The sequence below is a fragment of the Myodes glareolus genome, chromosome 1 (assembly GCF_982192425.1).
Source record: "Myodes glareolus chromosome 1, mMyoGla1.1, whole genome shotgun sequence".
Taxonomy (NCBI): Eukaryota; Metazoa; Chordata; class Mammalia; order Rodentia; family Cricetidae; genus Myodes; species Myodes glareolus.
This window is the reverse complement of record NC_142026.1, coordinates 74,377,391-74,398,905: the sequence shown is the minus strand read 5'-3', so window position 1 is coordinate 74,398,905 and position 21,515 is coordinate 74,377,391.

Below are 21,515 nucleotides of genomic sequence, written 5' to 3'. Positions count from 1 at the left end.
TGAATTTCCAGTGCTTATCTGTTACTTCAGGACCAAAGCCTTATTAATAAGGCAATTATCCCAAGCCACCCTATGGTCACCAACCCTTATTTTCTTCAAACATTCCTTGTACAACTTACCATTTTCCCATCCTGGACCTAAAGAACACCTTTTATATTGTCATTCTACACCCTGATATGCACTTTCTTTTTGTCTTCACCTGGGAGAACCCTGAAAATTCACATGGATATTTCTCCCTGAGGGTTTTGAGATTTTCCCCATTTTTTGGCTAAGTCTTGGCTAGAGATCTTTCCACCTTTGATCCCAGTCTGTGCACACTTCTCCAAAACTTCACAGTCTCCTACTTCACAGTCTCTCCATGTCTCTGTGCTAAAGAACCCTCCTCTTTGTTTCTCAGTTAGCTTCGCTCCCTGGGATACCATTTTTACCCATTTAAGGCTCAGGTATGCTCTACAGCTATTGTGTATTGAGGCTTTCAACTCAGCCTCACATCTAAGACTTTCAACTCTGACCAAGTTCAATCCTGTGTGATTTATAGTCCCTGACCACAGTGGACCTTATTCAATCATTTTTGAACCTGCTGAGATTCTTCTGTTACTGGATCCATAACTTTTCTATCATGTGCAAAATCCTGTACCAGATGACCAGAGAGACCCCCATTGGATCCCTCATCCACTTATCCACAATTCACCATAACTTCTCTTTACTGTGGGGTGCTCTCTTAAATCCCCACCTTGTATCTTCAAGAGTACTCCTGTCTTTACCACCTCTTTAGAGATGAAAAGGTGAGAGTTGTCACAGTGATTCTAGCCCAACCCATTGGGCCCTCGTATTGGGTCAGTTTTTAAGTGTCCAAACAGTTGAGCCCTACCATATTTGGATGACAACCACATTAGAGAGCTTTTGCAGTGGTGGCCAAACCACCCACAAGGTTCTCAAGTTTACCCTGTTTCAGCCAATTGCTGTGTGCTTCACCCATAAATTCTTAGACCTTCTGAGTCACTAGTCTTTTTCCTTCCTTGGGCCCTTAGTTGTCCAGGTCTTGCTCTCAATGCTTCTAGAAATCCTCCAAATTACTTTGACCTCCAGCCCTGTCCTTATCCCTACAATCCTCCTCCCTATCCCTTCCTCCTCTGATTTCCCTCTCACTCCTGCCCAGAGGCCATGGAGGCCTTATATTAATCCTGGCTTGGTTTCCTAGAACAAACCTCCCAGATCCTCAACTCACCCTCTTTGTTGATGGGAGCTCTCTCATAGACAGGTCAAGAAACATCCAGGCTGTTGCAGGGAGAGCCATTTGTTCACCCTGGCTGCCCAGAACCAAAATAATCACTCAGAAACTGTATTAATTTTGCTTGGTCCATTAGCTTGGCCCATTAGCTCTAGCTTCTTATTGGCTAACTCTTATATTAATTTAACACATTTCTATTAATTTGTATATCACCATGTGGCAGTGGCTTACCAGCAAAGATTCTAACCGGCCTCTGTCTCAGGCGGAAGATCCATGGTGCCTCCCAACACTGCCCTTCTTTCTCCTGGCATTCAGTTCAGCCCTTCCTGCCTATCTAAGTTCTGCCCTATCAGGTCAAGGCACTTTTGTTATTCATTTATGGTGTTCACAGCACATAGAGGGGACTCCCACATCACCAGGTGCCTAATATGATAGTCACCGCCACTAAAATGGTTGAAGCATCTCAGCAGCCAGTGGGGACATCTTCACAAAATGTCAAATTGCCTTGATGAGAGAGCTCCTAATAGCTAAGTATCAATAAACATCTACATCAACTCTAAATATGCCTTTTTAGTAGCCCATACCCACCCTGTTCTTTGTAAGGGAAGGGCTTTCCTCACTATCAAGGGCATTCCCAATGTCAACAGACCACTTATAACTGAGTTCTTACTGACCCCCATCTCCTCACAGAAGTAGCCATACCCACTGCTGGTGGCATCAGGTATCCAAGGATCTAGTAACCTTAGGCAATGCATGGCAGGACCAACTCAGTAACCCAGGTACTGGCACCCAAGTCCACTGAATCTTCAGGATGCATTCTGTTTATCACACTCTCCTATCAGCCCTTCTATCATTCAGAGAAGAGGAACAAATATCTAAAGAGGGTGAACAAACCAAAGATTGGTATCTGTACTTAAATAAGTGTCTCATTCTCCCTTCTCATCCTCTCCTAGGATCAGGTGCTCTCCATCATTTCATACATACACCAAAACTTGTATATAGGCCCTAAGACTTTGCTTCACTTCTTAGAGTCCCTCTTTGATGTCACCTACCTTCAAACCCATATTTTACAAACCCACTCATCCTGCCAAACATGTGCCATGGCTAACCCATTGGGGGCTCTCCAGGTATGCCTTGCACTCGCTTTGAGGACATCAACTAGTAGAGGATTGGCAGATTGACTTAGCTATCATGCCCACCCATAAAAGACCTCCACTATTGTTTAACCATTGTTTACACCTTTACAGAATGGATAGAATTCCCCACTTCCAGGGAAATGACAGATGTGATGACTCAAGTATTCCTTGAACACATCATTCCTCAGTTCAACATGCCACAGATCATCCAACTTGACAATGGTTCAGGCTTTATTTCCGGGGTCATTGAACATGTATCTGAAACCCTCAACATCTCCTGGAAACTCATCCCCTACTGCCTAAAAGGGTGAGAGGGGCTAACAGACTCATCAAATAACAACTCACCATGCTCTCTATCAATCTCAGTTTATCTTGGTCTTCCTTTCTCCTCATTACCTTACCTGCCTTTGTGCCAGCTTATGTTTTTTTTTTCTTTTTGAGCTCCTATACAGAAGGCTGCTCCTTCTCAATTAACACCTCTGAGCCCAGACCTCTCCACTGTCCAGGTACCTACACTACCTCTCTTTTTTTCCTTCCTTCTCATGTTAACAACTATCTCCCTGCCCCCAAGACAATGGACCCAATTGCTTCTGATCCCACCCTACTCTTTCTGGCAGTTTAGGTACACTTTAAGCAGTTATCTAGAGCCCTGTTGGATAGGCCTCTACACTATGATCTTCACTATCCCTTTAGCTTCCAAGCCCTTAGGACATCAGTGTCGGTACAATCTCTCTTGGGATCAAGAGGACACCTGCTCCAGATGAATGGTCTATCCAGCCACTGGGTTTCTACACCCTCCAGTTTTCCTGAAAGCTCCAATAAGGAGCTAGGATGGTCAAACTTCTCCACTCTTGTATCCTGCTCATTTGCCTTTGTCTCTTTTTTCTTATAGACTACTTTTTTCCTTCAAAATGTTCATGGTTTCTAACCATAGCCTTTATTATGAAGCCAATAAATATGGCATAAATATGTGCTGGTTTTTTTTTACAGACATTTAAATTTTTCTTGGAAAAGAATGTTGTTACTACATCAATGAATCTGGCCTGGTGGTGATCAGGGTCAAGTCACTCCAGAAACTTGAGGACTGCAGATGATGTGACCAGCCCAATTCTGCTCCCTTACTGTGGTGGCAGTCCTCCCTGTTTGTCTGACTCAACGTTATTGTGGGAACAGTCATTCTCGCTTGTCTATGTTTTCTTCTAACCCCTTTCCTTCTGTGCTTCCTTCAGGAATGGATTCCCAAGGTCTCCAGGGAGGTGATCTATCAAATGCTTCTTCAACCATACGTCTTACTGAGCATGAGTCCACTGACTCCTAAGGTACCCTCCCCACATTGTCCCATGCCAATAGGTAGTAACCAGGTTTAAACTGATGCCCATATCCCCAAAATGATTGAAATGTTTTACTGGAGCCTCCAGATCATCTCTGGATGGTTCAAGAAGTCCCATTCCTATCTCTCCCTCAAAAATCCAGTGTCTCTGAACAAATAAATTACCCAAACAGCTAAGTTGTACATGCATGGTGGCTATTGCAATTTCCTACCCTGAAGTTGCCATCTGCCCAAGTCAATGCCTAAGTGTTCAGCTTTTGAGCACACTTGAGAACAAACCCAGTTTGTGGAAGGCACATCATCACCCCTTGCCTAAAGTCTACAAAACTTTCATGTCCTGGTGCCAGTGAGGAACTTCTCTGGCCTTTATCTTCGGATCCATGGAACTCACCTGAAACTTGCTCAATACACCTGTGTTAAACTTTTTCAAGTTGGCTTTATCTGGTTTACTGCATTGACAAAGTAACTTATCAGGGAGCAGAAATCCTAATACCTTTTGCAGATAATATGCATACATGTCATTAAACACAGAGAAATGGAACAGAAGCTAACCTAGAGCCCTCATGCCTACTAAATAGTGATCATAGAAATGAAAAATACTCTATATGTAATTGAGGAGAAAGATAACCATTAACCCAGCTATAAACCCTTTCATCTACATTGGTGACCTATGCCTACAAGACATACTGGTGCAATAGTGGGAAAACATTGTGGGAATAACCAACAATGATCTGCTTATACTTAAGATCTACATTATGAGGTGGAACTCACCCCCAACACTGCTCAGGTGGCAAAGAGCATGAGACAAGATAGGTAATGGACTAAGGGGCAACCCAAATACCACTGTTTTATTAAATGAACATGACAGTAAAATGATTCTTAGCAATACAATACTCATATATCAATATCTTCTTTAGTCATCATTAGAGAAGCTTCCTCATGCAGGAGGTTGACACTAATACAGAGACCCACAATTGGTTAATGTACAGAGAATGAGAGACCATAGAATACTCAGTTCTTCCTGAGATGTTTCTATTAAATCCCTTCCCTTTAGACTCAGGGAACTCTGAGGAAGAGGAAGAAGAAATGGAAAAATTGTAAGAGTCAGAAGGGCTGGAACACCAGGGAAACAGTGCCTTCCAGTCATAAGTTGATTAAAATGTGAACTGATAGAGGCTGTGGTTGCATTCACAGGAACAGCCCCGGTCTAAGCTAGAAGGGTTTGTGGCATAGAAAGGGGACATAGACGCAAGACCCCATTCCAAACCCAGAAATTATCTCCAATTGATAACCACTTGCAAAAGAAAAAGTAGTTCTCTCTAACAGTGTCTCACTGTGGTATACAAACCACAAAAGATAGGCACCATATCCATCAGTAGATGGCTAACATAAAATGAATTCAGTGTTGTTTTTGGAGTTATTTTTCTTTTTCTGTTCATAATGCTTGCTCTGAACATTATTCTTTACTTTTCAGATCTTTTGTTTATATATTATGATATCCAGTTTTGTGTTTTTGTGGAATTTCTCAGTGTATGAATATGCATTTCTTCCTCTATATATGATTCTTGTGGAGTTTTTTGTTTTTCTCTATTCTGCATTGTTTTTATGTTAATTTATTTTGTTTTTTTACTTGACTTTTTTTTAAAGAAAGAAGGAAAGAATGTAGATTTGTGTGTAAGTAGGAAGGTGTGAAGTGTCTGGGAAGTATTGAGAGAAAGAAAAACATAATCAAAAATAATGTATGGGGAAAAAATCTATCTTTGCTTTAAAATAAGAAAACAAACAAAATGGGTAAAAGTAAATATGATAATTTAAATAAACTCTTCATACTAGCATAAATAAATAAATAAATAAATAAATAAATAGAGTCATAAACCCCAGCTCTTGATGTAGTTCCTCTTGGCAGTGTACAACCTGTACAGATTTTGGCAAGCTCTGCCTTTTTACAAGGAATTCACAGGGGTTCAAGGATCCTGTCCATGTTGCTTGTGAATCTTATTTTAAAGCAAAATGTATCTAGTCCAAGTTGAAATATTCAAATATTCTGACACAGTCTCAAAAATGTTAGAAGGGTCAAAGACTAAAATCTCTTCTGGGACTCATAACAATTTCTTAAATGTTGCCACCTCTAAAATCAAACTAAAAAGCAAATGACATATTTCCAGTGTACAATGGCCCAGATTACACATTACCATTCCAACAGACAAGAAATTCAGCATTATGATGAAATATTATACCAGGGAAAAACCAAAGGCCATCAGGGTAAACTCCTAACACTAAATATCCATGTCTCACGTTAAAGATCACTTCAGATCTCCAACTCCTTTCAGCTTGTTAAGTACAACATACTTCTGTTTGACTGGTTCCACATCTGGTCTGCAGTTTTCATGACAGATATTCTATGACTCTCACATCTCCAACATCTTGGGATTTCTAAGTTAACCCAGGTTTTACTTTCACAGCTTCTAGAAACAGACTCTATGGACCTCCAGGCATGGAGGGCCACCCCTGACACAACCCAGATTCAGCAACTTTCCTTAGCTGTGGAGGGAAATTTCACAAGGCCTTTCTTTTGTCCATGACTCTAAAGCCAGAATCACCTGGTTGACTGGTTATGGTCTTATGCCTGTTGGACCTGGAACTTGGGCCTCTCCTTCAAGTACATCTGCATCAGCTTTCTGTTGTTGACCACTTGCTTCACTGCTTCAGCTTTTCTTCAATTTCTTTTCACTATTTGGAAGTTTAGCTGGGTCGGGTCTTTCCCTGAGGTAACCAATCCCTTTATTCAATTTAGCATCAGGCATTTCTTTAAACATTTTATCTCCCTGAGCACTGGACTAAACTCCACTGCACTACCTGGTGCTTTTTTCTCCTCAATTATATAATTTTTATTTTCCCTTGATGATGTTGCCCATTCTCATCATAGATGTGTATAAGACTAACCACTGATAACCACGTGACAACAAATATGAGTCCGTCTTGAAATCTCCTCTGCAAACATGATTTAATACTAAACTGTTCAATTTAGACTGAGGCAGATGTTTTTGCACAGAGGCAGAAAGCAGCCACATTTTCTCCCAAAATATTACAACATTTTTTTCGGATATTAACTGATATTTTTCTCCTCCGAAATCCCTTGAACTATCATCGTAATCAGCATTGCTTTCATCACCGTCTTCCATGTTCCTTTTAGTATGGCTCATTATTCCTTGTTTTAGAAAGTAAACTTCCTCTTTAAAAAAAAGTCCCAAAGTTCAAATTTACCAAAAAGTCACATGATGAGACTTGTCAGCAATACCCCATTTTCTGGTACTAACTTCTGTCTTACTTGCTGATCAACTGCTGCAAAGAAACACATGACAACTATTTGTTAAAGAAACATAGCAATGAAATGACTCCTAGATCATTGTCTTGTTCTACCATCATTAAAGAAACTTCCATCTACAAGAGATGAAAACTAATACAGAGACCCACAATAGAACAGAACAACTGAGCAGAGTGTAGGAGACCTGGGAACTCAGAACTTAATGTAATATCTGCATCAAATCCCTCCCCTGTGATCTCAACAAATTCTGAGAAAGAGAAGGTAGAAAGATTATAATATCCAGAGGAGATGGAGCGACCAAGGGATCAGTGCCTTCTAGATACAACATGCTGATTTAACTTTGGACTCACAGAGACTGTGGCATCATGATCAAGGACTGGTCAGATCTAAGCCAGATGGTGCCTTAGTGATGAGAGGGGATCTAGACATAAGCTCTCATCCCTAAGCCAGAAGTCATGCTCAGTTTATAGTCACTTGCAAAAAAAACTTTGTTTTCTCTCCAACAGATTCTCACTGGATATACAAACAAAAAAGGAGGGCCTGCCCATGCCCAGCAGTGGATGGACAACACAAATGGCTATCAATGATACTGTTGGAGATTTTTTTCTCATAGTGATTGTCTGGCAATTCTTTTTAACCTTATAGACATTTTCTTATATATTATGATTTTCTGTTTTGTGTTCTGTGGGATTTATGTGTTTGCAAAGTATCTCTCTTTGAATACACATATTTTTGATCCTTTTTCCTTAGCTCTTTAGTTCTCTTTGTTTTCTCTTATTCTAGGTTGTTTGTTTTTTATATTATCTTAATTTTATTTATTTTTACACAATTGTTTTCTAATGAGAGAGAAAAAGGATGGGGAGTTTGGTATGTGAGGAGGTATGGAAGAACTGTGAGGAGCTTGAAGAGAGGACATTGTAATCACAATATAATGCATGGAAAATTAATTTTTTATTTGAAAACAGAAAATCCAAAAATAAAACTAAATATAATAATTTATATTATAGATATTAATCTATATGATTAAAAAGTCACAAAACTCAGTTCATAATTGGCTCTCCTCAGTAGTTTGCAACCTGCATAGGTTTATGTCAAGTTCTTTCTTTTAACAGGGAATTCACAGGGATTCATGTATCTTGTCCATATTTCATGTGACTCTGTCCAGAGCAGAGGACTCTGATAACAGCCTCTGTACACTCATTGGTCTCACATTTCCTATGAGCATTCAGGATTTTAGATGACCATGACTGAATCATGTTGTCATAGTAGCCAGATTCTCATCCTGGTGGCATCAAGGACAACTCGGGCTTCAGTAAGGCTGTAAAAGAAGGTGTCTGGAAATAAACTGAAAAAGGCATTGATCCAATCCATGGTGGAAAGATGTTGAGCCTCTACTCTCTTTTCGTGGAGACATGTATGTGAATGTAGAAATATTTTCAAAGTTCCAAAGAATAGAATAGTTTTGGGTCCTGCCTCCTATGCTAGATGGAAATAACAAAAGATGTGTGCCTTAAATCAGCCATTGGCACTGGTGGTGGAGAGCTCTAGACTTGCATCTCACCTGCTGTGATGCCTGATCAAAGGCCTTTGAAATATATATCACAGGGGTTTGAATTAATATGAACCAGGGTGGTATTCTAGCTAAATTTGCATCATTGTAATAGTGTATTAATGGCATGTGCACATTTTATATTCTGGTTTTGTGGGTGTCCAGGGAAGTTCTTTATTTTGGTCTAAAGAGAATGCAGAATCCACTGTTGATAGAAGAAAATTTCTGAGAAGGAAGATTAGAACTTATGACAACCAACACTAAAGGAAAGACTTTGAACCAACTAAACTTGACAAGTTGGTGTGACTTTCTCTTAAAATAATTGATTTTTTAAATACTTATTTAAGTATTTCTTAAGTATTTAATAAATAGAATATTAATAATAAATAAATATTTAATAAATAAAATAATTAAATTTAAATATTTAAGTATTTCTTAAAATATTTATTTCTCTTAAAATAAAACAGTAAAAATTTTGCCAAAAATTGTAACTAGAAGGTTGATCATTCATTTCCCAGCCACCCAGACCCACAATAACCATACAGAAACTATATTATTTTCAATATTGTTTGGCAAAAAGCTTAAGCATATTTCTAGATAGCTCTTACATCTTAAATTAACCCATTTCTCTTAATTTGTATATTTCTATGTGGTTGTAGTCTACCATTAAGGTTCCATCTGGCATCCGGCATCTGTCTCCCATGGTGGCTACATGGCTTCTCTCTGACTCCACCTTCTTTGCCCCTGTATCTGCCTGAAATTTCTGCCTTGCTTTATTCTGCTAAGCCACTGGCCAAAACAGCTTTATTCATTAACCAATAAAGGCAACACATATGCAAAAGGGCTTTCCACACTGTTTCCCCTTTTTTGTTCAAATAAAAAGGAAGGTTTTAACTTTAACTTAGTAAAATTACATATAGCAAAACAGGTATCAAGTAAGAACTATAGTTATAATATTTATATCTTCTTTACCTTTTATCATAATTGAGGAAAATTATAATAATAACTGTCTGTTCTCTAACTCCACCAAATACTTCAGAAGGATATAATATTATTTCTGTAAACAGAAAATAGTAAACAGGAAGTGAATTATAAGCAACTTCCAAAACTCTGGAATTGACAGAGACATTAACTGCCTGAATAGTCACCCAAAGTTTGTCTGTAACATTGGGGAATCCAATATTTAGCCTATAGGCCCATAGTATCTGGCAAAGTTTTCCCTCAAGCAGGAAATTTGAAAGACAGTTCACCTATATTCGCAGTTTGTCAGTCACTTTCTTCTGTGTCCTGCAGAATGTCTGGCAGGCTCTTTCATGAAGCAGGAACCCCGAAGGACTGTCTCACCTTCTTTAGGCAACTTTAGTAGTCATTTTTCTGTTGATCCTGCATGTCCAGTTTATACAGCATATCATTAAGCATCCCAGGCAAGAGCAGTTTCTTGTGCAAATGGCTAGCAAACTCCATAAGGAGACTCTTAGATGCCTATCATTCTCTTGAAGTAGACTGGTAGTGCCAGGAGCAGATGTGTCTTATTGTTCAGAAAACTCTAAATTCTTAAGACATTTTAAATGTGATATTTTGTAGGTTTTTGAAAATGTTGAAGATTATCTATCTAACTGAAATATATCTCTATATGCCGAGAAAACCTAACTAACATGATTACAAGCTTGACCGTTATAGATGACTATCTCTTAACCTGTATTTCTTAATTATACATTACATTTTTAAATGAGCTGCATAAACACAGTACCTTAATCAAGAGCAGTAATATACATATAACAAAATTGACCTTAAATTTGTATCAATAAACCAAGATCCATACCAATGCAAAGTATTCATCTGTATATCATAACCCCCTTTAAATGTAAACAAACATTTATAAACAATATTTGGGAATTTGGGCATAGTTCTCTCCAAACTTCTTCCTGCTTTTTGTTGGGAGAAGTAATTTTGGAGGTTTATGGAGACATTTGAATTTTGGTCCACCAAATCACATTAGTTTGGAAGGAATTCACAGGTTCTCATCATCTGTGGAAATAAAAGCAGAACCTCTCTTCCAAAGCAGCATATCCTTTGGCCTAAATTTTGGAGTCAAGATACCTTTGAAATATATATGTTGGTTGTTTAGCTTAGCAGCCCATACAATGAAATATCTCTCTGTACTTAGCTCATTTACAGTAAAAAAAAAGTTCAAAGAAAATACAATAATATACATAATCCAGACTCTGTGTACTTTTTATCTTTATGTGGCTTTTTTTAACTCCTTTGTCTGACTGTCTGTACTGTCTCTTTAAAGATTTTGTTTTATTTTTAAAACCATTTGCTTTTTATATAACTATTCATGTTTTTTTTCTCTCCCAAGTCTACATACATTTATCCAACATTGTGACTAACTTAGAGGTTTTGTTTTATCTGAATCTGTCTTTATTGCATATATGTAATCCTTTTCTGACCAGGACCACTTTTTAAAATGTTAAGTAGCATGTCTAGGAGTAAGGCTGTTTTGCTTTTTTGATTTCACCCAGTTCAACATGGCAGAGGTCTATTTACTGCATCTGAGACTGCCGGGTGGGAGCCATCTATCCCACCTCAACTCTGGGTAGCACTGTGCAGCATATAAACCTTTTTTATCTGAGTAAAAGCTAAATTTGCCATGCACTATGCAGCCTGAAAATATCTCTGAGTATGGCCACATGAGTCTGCCATGCTCTCCTGCCTGCACACTTCTAGAAGACCCAATCCCACCACCTGATGAGGCATGGGGTGCTGAGCAGTAGACATGGTCTCAGCTACTTTCCTCCTAATCCCCAGAAATCACACAAGCATGAGGCCCACAAACCACATTCAAGTGCTCCATAGGCAGACCTCTTGAAAGAGTCAGAGCCCTATCTGCTGGTGAATCAGGAAGGCATCATGTAAAAGGAGCAGCGGTCTGCTTCCCGCAGCCCAGCTCACAGCTAGCTTTACCCAAAATAATTACACGGAGACTGTACTCCTTTAAACACTGCCTGGCCCATTATATCTAGCCTCTTCTTGGCTAACTCTCACATCTTAATTAACCCATTTCTAATAATCTTATGCCACCACAAGGTCATGACTTACCGGCATGAGTCTAGCCAGCATTCATCTTGGGAAGGGGAATCATGGCGTCTGCCTCATTGCCTTCTTCCCAGCATCCTGTTCTGTCTACTTCACCCACTTAAGGGCTGGCCTATCAAAAAGGCCAAGGCAGTCTCTTTATTAACCAATGAAAGTAACACATAAACAGATGACCCTCCTACATCATTTTTCCTTTTTCTTTTTAAACAAAAAGAAAGGCTTTCACTTTAACATAGTAAAATTACATATAGCAAAACAGTTATAAAGCAAGAATTACAGTTACAATATCTATCTCTATTTTATCTTTCATCATTACTAAGGAAAACTATAACTATAACTAACCACTCTTCAATTCCATCAAAGACTCCAGAAGGATATAATATTATCTAAGTAAAGAAGAAACAAACAACTTCCAAACTCTAGAAATGATAGAGACATCTCGCTGCCTGGATAGTCACCCAAAGTTCCTCTGTTGGGGCATCCATCTTCATCCTACAGGCCCATAGTATCCAGAAGACTTTTCCATGAAACAGGAAATTTCAAAGACACTTCAGTCACTATCTGCTGTGTCCTGCAGAATGTCTCACAGACTCTTTCATGAATCAGGAACCCTGAATGATCGTCTCACCTTAGATAAGTTTAGTAGTCCTCTCTCTGTGGGTTCTTTGTGTCCAGTTAAGCAGTCCAGGCAAGAGCAGTTTCTTGCCCAAATGGCTATCAAACTCCATAAGGAACCTCTTCGATGCCCATCTTCCTCTTGAAATAGATTAGTGCTGCCAGGAGCAGACATGTCTCATTGTCATGAAAAATCCTAAGTTATTAAGACATCTTAAATGCCATATTCTGTAGTCTTTGAAAGATATGAAGAATGCCTATCTAACTGAAATATATCTAGAAAAATCTAACTAATATGACTACAAGTTTGGCTATTATCAATGATTATCCATTAACAACCCATATTTCCTAATTATACATTACATTTTTAAATGATCTACACAATCACAATACCTTAATCAAGAACAGAAATACATAATACACATAACAAAATTGACCTTAAATTAGTATCAGTAAACCAAGATTCATATCAATGAAAATTATTCATATCTATGTCATATCCCCCTTTAAATGTAAAAGAACATTTATAAACAATATTTAGGAATATGGACATAGTTATTTCTCTCCAAACTTCTTCCTGTTGTATATGGGCACTGTTAATCAGGTCTTTTGTGGTGTATCCTGTGTGCCAGGTTCATCTCAGTCAGCAGGTGAGTGAAATAATTTTTTGAAGGTTATCATAGCAACCTTTCAGGAGGGCATGGTCTATCATACCATATTGGGATAGAAGCAATCCACAGGGTCTCATCCTCTGTGAAAACAAAAGAAGCACCTCCTTTCCAAAGCATCATGTCCTTAGACCAAAATTCTGAAGTCATAAAACCCTTATGAAATCCATTCTGGTTTAGCTTAGAAACCCATATAATGAAATGTCTCTCTGTACTTAGCTCCTTCACAGTCAAAATTTTTTAAAAAAACAAAATGTACATAATCCAGATTCTCTGTAAATTCTCCATTTTTACATGGCTTATTTTTATTTATTTCTTTTAATCTATAACTATCTGTACTCTGTCTCTCTAAAGACTTTACCCTTATTTAAGGCATTAACTTTATTCTCTATATTCTTTTTCTTCTCTCTCCCAAGCCTACATACAGTCATCCAACACTGTGACTCATTTAGAGGTCCATTATGTCTGAATCTGTCCTATTGTGAATCTGTAATTTTTTACTCTCCAGGAGCATTTTTGCTTTGCAGTTTTAAATTGCCAAGTGTTTAAGACTCTAATCTGTGGAATTTCTAGGTCAAAAACAGGTACTGTGGGCTTGCCCCGCCCAGTCCAACATGGTGGAGCCACTTGTGTCTCTGAGCCTTGCACATTGCATTGCACTGCTAGCATGGCAGAGCTGCTTGTGCCTCTGAGCCGCAGCATGCAATGACCCATCTTTAGGCACACAGCAAGTCTAGTTGCCATCAAACAAATTGTAGCACTTTACTCCAAATGCTCCATTCAAAAGCTCTGTCTCCCGCAGGAGCCAGACAGAGATTGCGATGGTGGCACAGCCCGGAAACTGGTATTTCAAAAACCGCCACTTTTTAGTAGACCTAATCCTGTTGCCTACTCAGGCAGGAAGATCCAAGCTATGGGCATAGTCTCAGCTACTTTATTACCAACCCCGAGTGGACACACAAACGTCCGGGCTCAGAAATGCTCCATAGTCGTAGATTGCACTGGCGGCAGGGCCCAGGAAGCCACATTTTAAAATGGAACAGCTTTTTTTCTGCTGCTATTGCTGAAACAGGAAACCACTCTACAGCACGTCCTAGCAAGCAGCAAAAAGCTGTGTTAAACTCTCTTTCCCTTTTTTTTCTTAAGCCCTCTCAGGTTTTTAAGTGGATTTAGTTATCATGTTGGGCACCACTCTGTTGCAAAAATGAACAGTGAGTGGGCTGCGTACTGCCCAGTTCCTAACCACCTGGCTAATCCCCAAAATAATTACATGGAAACTGTATTCATTTAAACACTGCCTAGCCCATTATATCTAGCCTCTTCTTATCTAACTCTCACATCTTAATTAACCCATTTCTAATAATCTGTATGCCACCACAAGGTTGTGGCTTACTGGCATGAGTCTAGCCAGAGTCCGTCTCGAGAAGGGGAATCATGGCGTCTGCCTCATTGCCTTCTTCCCAGCATCCTGTTCTGCCTATTCCACCCACCTAAGGGCTGGCCTATCAAAAAGGCCAAGGCAGTCTCTTTATTAACCAATGAAAGTAACACATAGACAGACGACCTTCCTACATCAGCACCACATGGTATTTTTGTTGTTGTTAATGATGAATTAGGAAGACCTCTCTTAAAGGAGCAATGGCACTCCTGCTTGCCTCCAATGAACAGAGCCCATCCGAAGAAAAAAAGCCTACTACCAAAAAGCTGCATTAAACTCTTGTTTGTGTGTCTAGAATTTTTGAAGCTCTTTAGGGGTTTATGTGACCATAGTCAGCCCTACATCGAGTGTCAATCTGTAGCCAGAAGGCTGCTCATTTGTTTCTTGACTGCCCAGACCCAAAATGACACATAGAAACTATATTATTTGAAATACTCTTTGGCCATTAGCTTAAGTGTATTTTTAGCTAGCTCTTACATTTGAATTGAAGCCATTTTACTAATCTGTGTATCCCCACATGGTTGTTGACATGAGACAAAGTCATCTATCTGCAAGGACAGAATCTCAATTAATTAAGAAAATTCTATCATAAGATGGAACTGTAAGCAAGTCTATAAGGCATTTTATTAAATGTTGATTTTTGAGAGGGGCCTTAGTCCACTGTTGGTGAAGTCATCCCTGCACTGGGGGCCCTAGTTTCTATCAGAAAGCAGGTTGAGACTATTGACACGTGTACTAGTGAAGCATCCTGAGAACACTTAGCATGTGGAATTTGATCCCACCCCTTATCTGCCATATGGTGGTGTGGACAAGGAAGAGATGCTCTCCTCCCACCCCCTGCCACTTGTGGTGAGTGGGAAAGCTGGTCCTGAGATGAGTGGAGCCAGAAAGCTGTTCCTTCACCTCACCAGCTGCAGTAATCAGGAGAGTGACTCTTGAAGCTCATCTGGACAACAGAGCAGAGTTGGTCCTGATGGTCCAGGTGTGGGAAACCTTACCTTGAGGGCATAAAAGGAGAACTTGCGCCACTCCATGCTCATTTCTACAAGCGGCAAACTAACCAGGATAATACTAGAGATCTCACCCTGGTGCTGAGGACAGGAAAGAGCTGGTAAGCTGGTCTGCAACTACCCAGGCCCAGAATTATGATTATAATTCGACTCATCCCAATTGCAACCCCATCTGTGATCTGCAAGAGCATGAGAAGGGGCTAGACCTACAGACCTAAAGGTGCAGGATCTCCACACACAAGGCAGCAGCAGTATATCTAAAAGGAGTCCCAGTGAGGGCCCATTATTGATAATGTAACAGAAACCAGAGAACTCAAACAAGAACAATGCAACAAACACTTGCAAATAAAGATATTTGGTTAAGCCCGCCAGCCATCCCTGCTTCCATCCAGAGGGCCTTCCGAGTGCCTGCCCTGCTGGCTCCACCCTGCTAGCTTCCCGCCAGCCATCCCAGCTTCCATCCAGAGGGCCTTCCGAGTGGTGAGTTGATTCGGGCCACGGCAGCGGCCCCGGCGAGGGGGAGCTAGGACTTTCCCCGACCCCATAGACTCCCAGGTCAGCCTGCCCTGCTGGCTCCACCGTGCTAGCTTCCCGCCAGCCATCCCAGCTTCCATCCAGAGGGCCTTCCGAGTGGTGAGTTGATTCGGGCCACGGCAGCGGCCCCGGCGAGGGGGAGCTAGGACTTTCCCCGACCCCATAGACTCCCAGGTCAGCCTGCCCTGCTGGCTCCACCCTGCTAGCTTCCCGCCAGCCATCCCTGCTTCCATCCAGAGGGCCTTCCGAGTGGTGAGTTGATTCGGGCCACGGCAGCGGCCCCGGCGAGGGGGAGCTAGGACTTTCCCCGACCCCATAGACTCCCAGGTCAGCCTGCCCTGCTGGCTCCACCCTGCTAGCTTCCCGCCCACCAGCCATTCCTGCCTCCATCCAGAGGGCCTTCCGAGTGGTGAGTTGATTCGGGCCACGGCAGGGGCCCCGGCGAGGAGGAGCTAGGACTTTCCCCGACCCCATAGACTCCCAGGTCAGCCTGCAGTGCTGTGTCCACACTGCTAGGCTCTCCCGCCTGCCATCCCAGCTTCCATCCAGGTACAAATTTCTATATTTCTCCCCTCCCACTGAGGCCATAAAATTTCCCCAGTTCAGCTGCCTTGCACACTGGGCCTGCTCTGTAGGGGCATCCCGGAAAGAGGGAGTGCCTGTGCTTCAATACCCTGCCTGGGGAAAGGTAGGCATTCTATCAGTGAACTCCCTGCCCAACAAGGGAACCTGACCCGATACCAGAAGCTCCAATAGAGAGCATTGGATCGAAGAGATGGGCAGACGCCAAGGCAAGACCTCCTCCAACAATCTGAAAAACAACATGAAAATATCAGATCCCAACGACCCTACAACAGAAGGATTTGAACACTCTAACCCAGATGAAGTGGAAAAAAGTGCCATTATGAAAGCAATAGAGTCCCTTAAACAGGATATGAATAACTCCCTTAAGGAACTGGTCGAGAAGTATAACAAAAAGTTTGAAGAAATGAGTATAGAAATGGATGAGAAATATAACAAAAAGTTTGAAGAAATAAGTAAATCCGTGAGTGATACCCTGAGAAACCAAGAAAAAACAATCAAACAAGTAAAGGAAACAGTCCAAGAATTGAAAACTGAAATGGAGGCAATGAAGAAAACACAAAACGAGAACCGGCTGGATATGGAAAACCTAGGTAAACGAGCAGAGACTACAGAATCAAGCATAACCAATAGAATACAAGAGATAGAAGAACGAATCTCAGATTCTGAAGATACCATAGAGAAAATAAATGCTCTGGTCAGAGAAAACGGCAAATCCAACAAATTCTCTTCACAAAACATTCAGGAAATCTGGGACACAATAAAAAAAACCAAATCTAAGAATAATAGGGATTGAAGAAGGAGAAGAACTGCAGATCAAAGGACCAGAAAATATATTCAACAAAATTATAGAAGAAAACTTTCCCAACCTAAAGAACGATATTCCTATGAAGGTTCAAGAAGCATACAGAACACCGAATAGATTGGATCAGAAAAAAACATCCCCGCGTCATATAATAATCAAAACACAAAACATAAATATTAAAGAAAAAATTTTAAGAGCTGCAAAGGAAAAAGGTCAAGTAACTTATAAAGGTAAACCTATCAGGCTTACACCGGATTTCTCTATGGAAACCATGAAAGCCAGAAGATCCTGGATAGAGGTACTGCAGAAACTAAGAGACCATGGATGCAAACCCAGACTAATATACCCTGCCAAGCTACTGTTCACTATCAACGGAGAAAACAAAATATTCCAGGATAAAAACAAATTTAAGCAATACGTAGCTACTAATCCAGCCTTACAGAGAATATTAGAAGGAAAATCACTACCGAAGGAATCCAACATTCCCAACACGGCCTACAATAACTCGAACATCTAGCGACCATTCACAAGCACAAATTAAAGAAGAAAAACACATATACTCTACTACCTAACAAAAAAAAAATGACCGGAGTCAACAACCACTGGTCATTAATATCACTTAATATCAATGGACTCAATTCACCTATAAAGAGGCACAGACTTAGAGATTGGATACGAAAACAGGATCCAACATTCTGCTGTTTACAAGAAACACACCTCAACCACAAAGACAGACACCTACTCAGAGTAAAGGGTTGGGAAAAGGTTTTCCAAGCAAATGGGCCTAAGAAACAAGCAGGCGTGGCCATTCTAATATCTAACAAAATCGACTTCAAACTAAAATCAATCAGAAGAAATGGAGATGGACATTTCATACTCATAACTGGAACAATTCATCAGGAGGAAGTCTCAATCCTGAATATCTATGCTCCTAATATAAAGGCACCCACATATGTAAAAGAAACTCTTCTAGAACTCAAGGCGGTCATCAAACCACACACACTAATAGTAGGAGACTTCAACACTCCTCTCTCACCAATGGACAGGTCAATCAGACAGAAACCAAACAGAGAATTGAGAGACCTATTGGAGGTATTGAATCAAATGGACTTAACAGACATCTATAGAACACTCCACCCAAATAGGAAAGAATATACCTTTTTCTCTGCAGCTCATGGAACCTTCTCGAAAATTGACCACATACTCGGTAACAAAGTAAACTTCCACAGATACAAAAAAATATTAGTAACTACCTGTGTCTTGTCAGATCACCATGGACTAAAATTAGAATTCAACAACAATGCTCCCCCCAGGAAGCCAACAAACTCATGGAAACTGAACAGTCAACTACTAAATCACCCCTGGGTCAAGGAAGAAATAAAGAAAGAAATTAAACTCTTCCTTGAATTTAATGAAAACAAAGACACAACATACTCAAACCTATGGGACACTATGAAAGCAGTGCTAAGAGGAAAGTTCATAGCACTAAGTGCCCAATTAAAGAAAGCGGAGAAAGCACACATTGGAGAATTAACAGCACAATTGAAAGATCTAGAAAAAAAAGAAGCTGATTCACCCAGGAGGTCTAGAAGACTGGAAATAATCAAACTGAGGGCTGAAATCAACAAAATAGAAACAGAGAAAACAATCCAAAGAATCAATGAATCAAAAAGCTGGTTCTTGGAGAAAATCAACAAGATTGACAAACCCCTAGCCAAGTTAATCAAACGGCAGAGAGAGAACATGCAAATTAATAAGATCAGAAATGAAAAGGGGGACATAACCACAGACACAGAGGAAATTCAGAGAATCATTAGATCTTACTATGAAAGTTTATATGCCACAAAGTTGGAAAATGTAAAAGAAATGGACATTTTTTTAGATAAGTACCATATACCAAAGTTGAACCAAGAACAGGTGAACAACCTAAATAGACCTGTTAGTCGCGAAGAATTAGAAGCTGTTATCAAAAATCTCCCTACCAAAAAAAGCCCAGGACCAGATGGTTTCAATGCAGAATTCTACCAGAACTTCCAGGAAGAGCTAATACCTATACTCCTTAACGTATTCCACAATATAGAAACAGAAGAGTCATTGCCTAACTCCTTTTATGAAGCTACAGTTACCCTAATATCAAAACCACACAAAGACACAACCAAGAAAGAGAATTACAGGCCAATCTCACTCATGAACATCGACGCGAAAATTCTCAATAAAATACTGGCAAACCGAATCCAAGAGCACATTAGAAAAATTATCCATTATGATCAAGTCGGCTTCATTCCAGAGATGCAGGGCTGGTTCAACATACGCAAATCTATCAATGTAATCCATCATATAAATAAACTGAAAGAAAAAAACCATATGATCATCTCACTAGATGCTGAAAAAGCATTTGACAAAATTCAACACCCATTTATGATAAAGGTGTTGGAGAGACTGGGGATACAAGGATCATACCTAAATATAATAAAAGCAATATACAGCAAGCCGACAGCTAACATCAAACTGAATGGAGAGAAACTCAAAGCCTTTCCACTAAAATCAGGAACGCGACAAGGCTGTCCACTCTCTCCATACCTCTTCAATATAGTGCTTGAAGTTCTAGCAATAGCAATAAGACAACATAAGGAGATCAAGGGGATTCGAATTGGAAAGGATGAAGTTAAACTTTCGTTATTTGCTGACGATATGATAGTTTACATAAGTGACCCCAAAAACTCTACCAAAGAACTCCTACAGCTGATAAACACCTTTAGTAACGTGGCAGGATACAAGATCAACTCCAAAAAATCAGTGGCCCTCCTATACACAAAGGATAAAGAAGCAGAGAGGGAAATCAGAGAAGCATCACCTTTCATGATAGCCACAAATAGCATAAAATATCTTGGGGTTACTCTAACCAAGGAAGTGAAAGACCTATTTGACAAAAACTTTAAGTCTTTGAAGAAAGAAATTGAGGAGGATACCAGAAAATGGAAAGACCTCCCCTGCTCTTGGATTGGGAGAATCAACATAGTAAAAATGGCAATTCTACCAAAAGCAATCTATAGATTCAATGCAATCCCCATCAAAATCCCATCAAACTTCTTCACAGACCTTGAGAGAACAATAATCAAGTTTATATGGCAAAACAAAAAACCCAGGATAGCCAAAACAATCTTATATAATAAAAGAACTTCTGGAGGCATTACCATCCCTGACTTCAAACTCTATTATAGAGCTACAGTATTGAAAACAGCTTGGTATTGGCATAAGAACAGAGAAGTCGACCTATGGAATCGAATAGAAGACCCAGATATTAACCCACAAACTTATGAACACCTAATTTTCGACAAGGGAGCTAAAGGTATACAATGGAAGAAGGACAGCATCTTTAACAAATTTTGCTGGCATAACTGGATGTCAACCTGTAAAAAAATGAAAGTAGATCCATATCTATCACCATGCACAAAAATCAAGTCCAAATGGATTAAAGACATCAACATTAATCCGTCCACTTTGAACCTGATAGAAGAGAAAGTGGGAAGTAGTCTACAAGATTTAGGCACCGGAGGCCTCTTCCTAAGCAGGACCCCAGCAGCACAGACAATAAGAGAAACAATGAATAAATGGGATCTACTGAAACTGGGAAGCTTCTGTAAAGCAAAGGACACTGTCAGTAGGACAAAAAGGCTGCCTTCTGACTGGGAGAAGATCTTCACCAACCCCTCATCAGACAAAGGTCTGATCTCCAAAATATACAAAGAACTCAAGAAACTAGGCACTAAAACTCTAATTAACCCAATTAAAAAATGGGGTACTGAACTTAACAGAGAATTCACAACAGATGAACGTCGAATGGCCAGAAGACACTTAAGGTCATGCTCAACCTCCTTAGCGATCAGGGAAATGCAAATCAAAACCACTTTGAGATACCATCTTACACCTGTCAGAATAGCTAAAGTCAAAAACACCAATGATATCCTATGCTGGAGAGGATGTGGGGTGAGGGGAACACTCATCCATTGTTGGTGGGAATGCAAACTCGTGCAGCCACTGTGGAAATCAGTGTGGCGGTTTCTCAGGAAACTGGGAGTCAACCTCCCTCAGGACCCAGCAATTCCACTCTTGGGAATATACCCTAAAGATTCCCGATCATACTACAAAAGCATTTGTTCTACTATGTTCATAGCAGCACTATTTGTAATAGC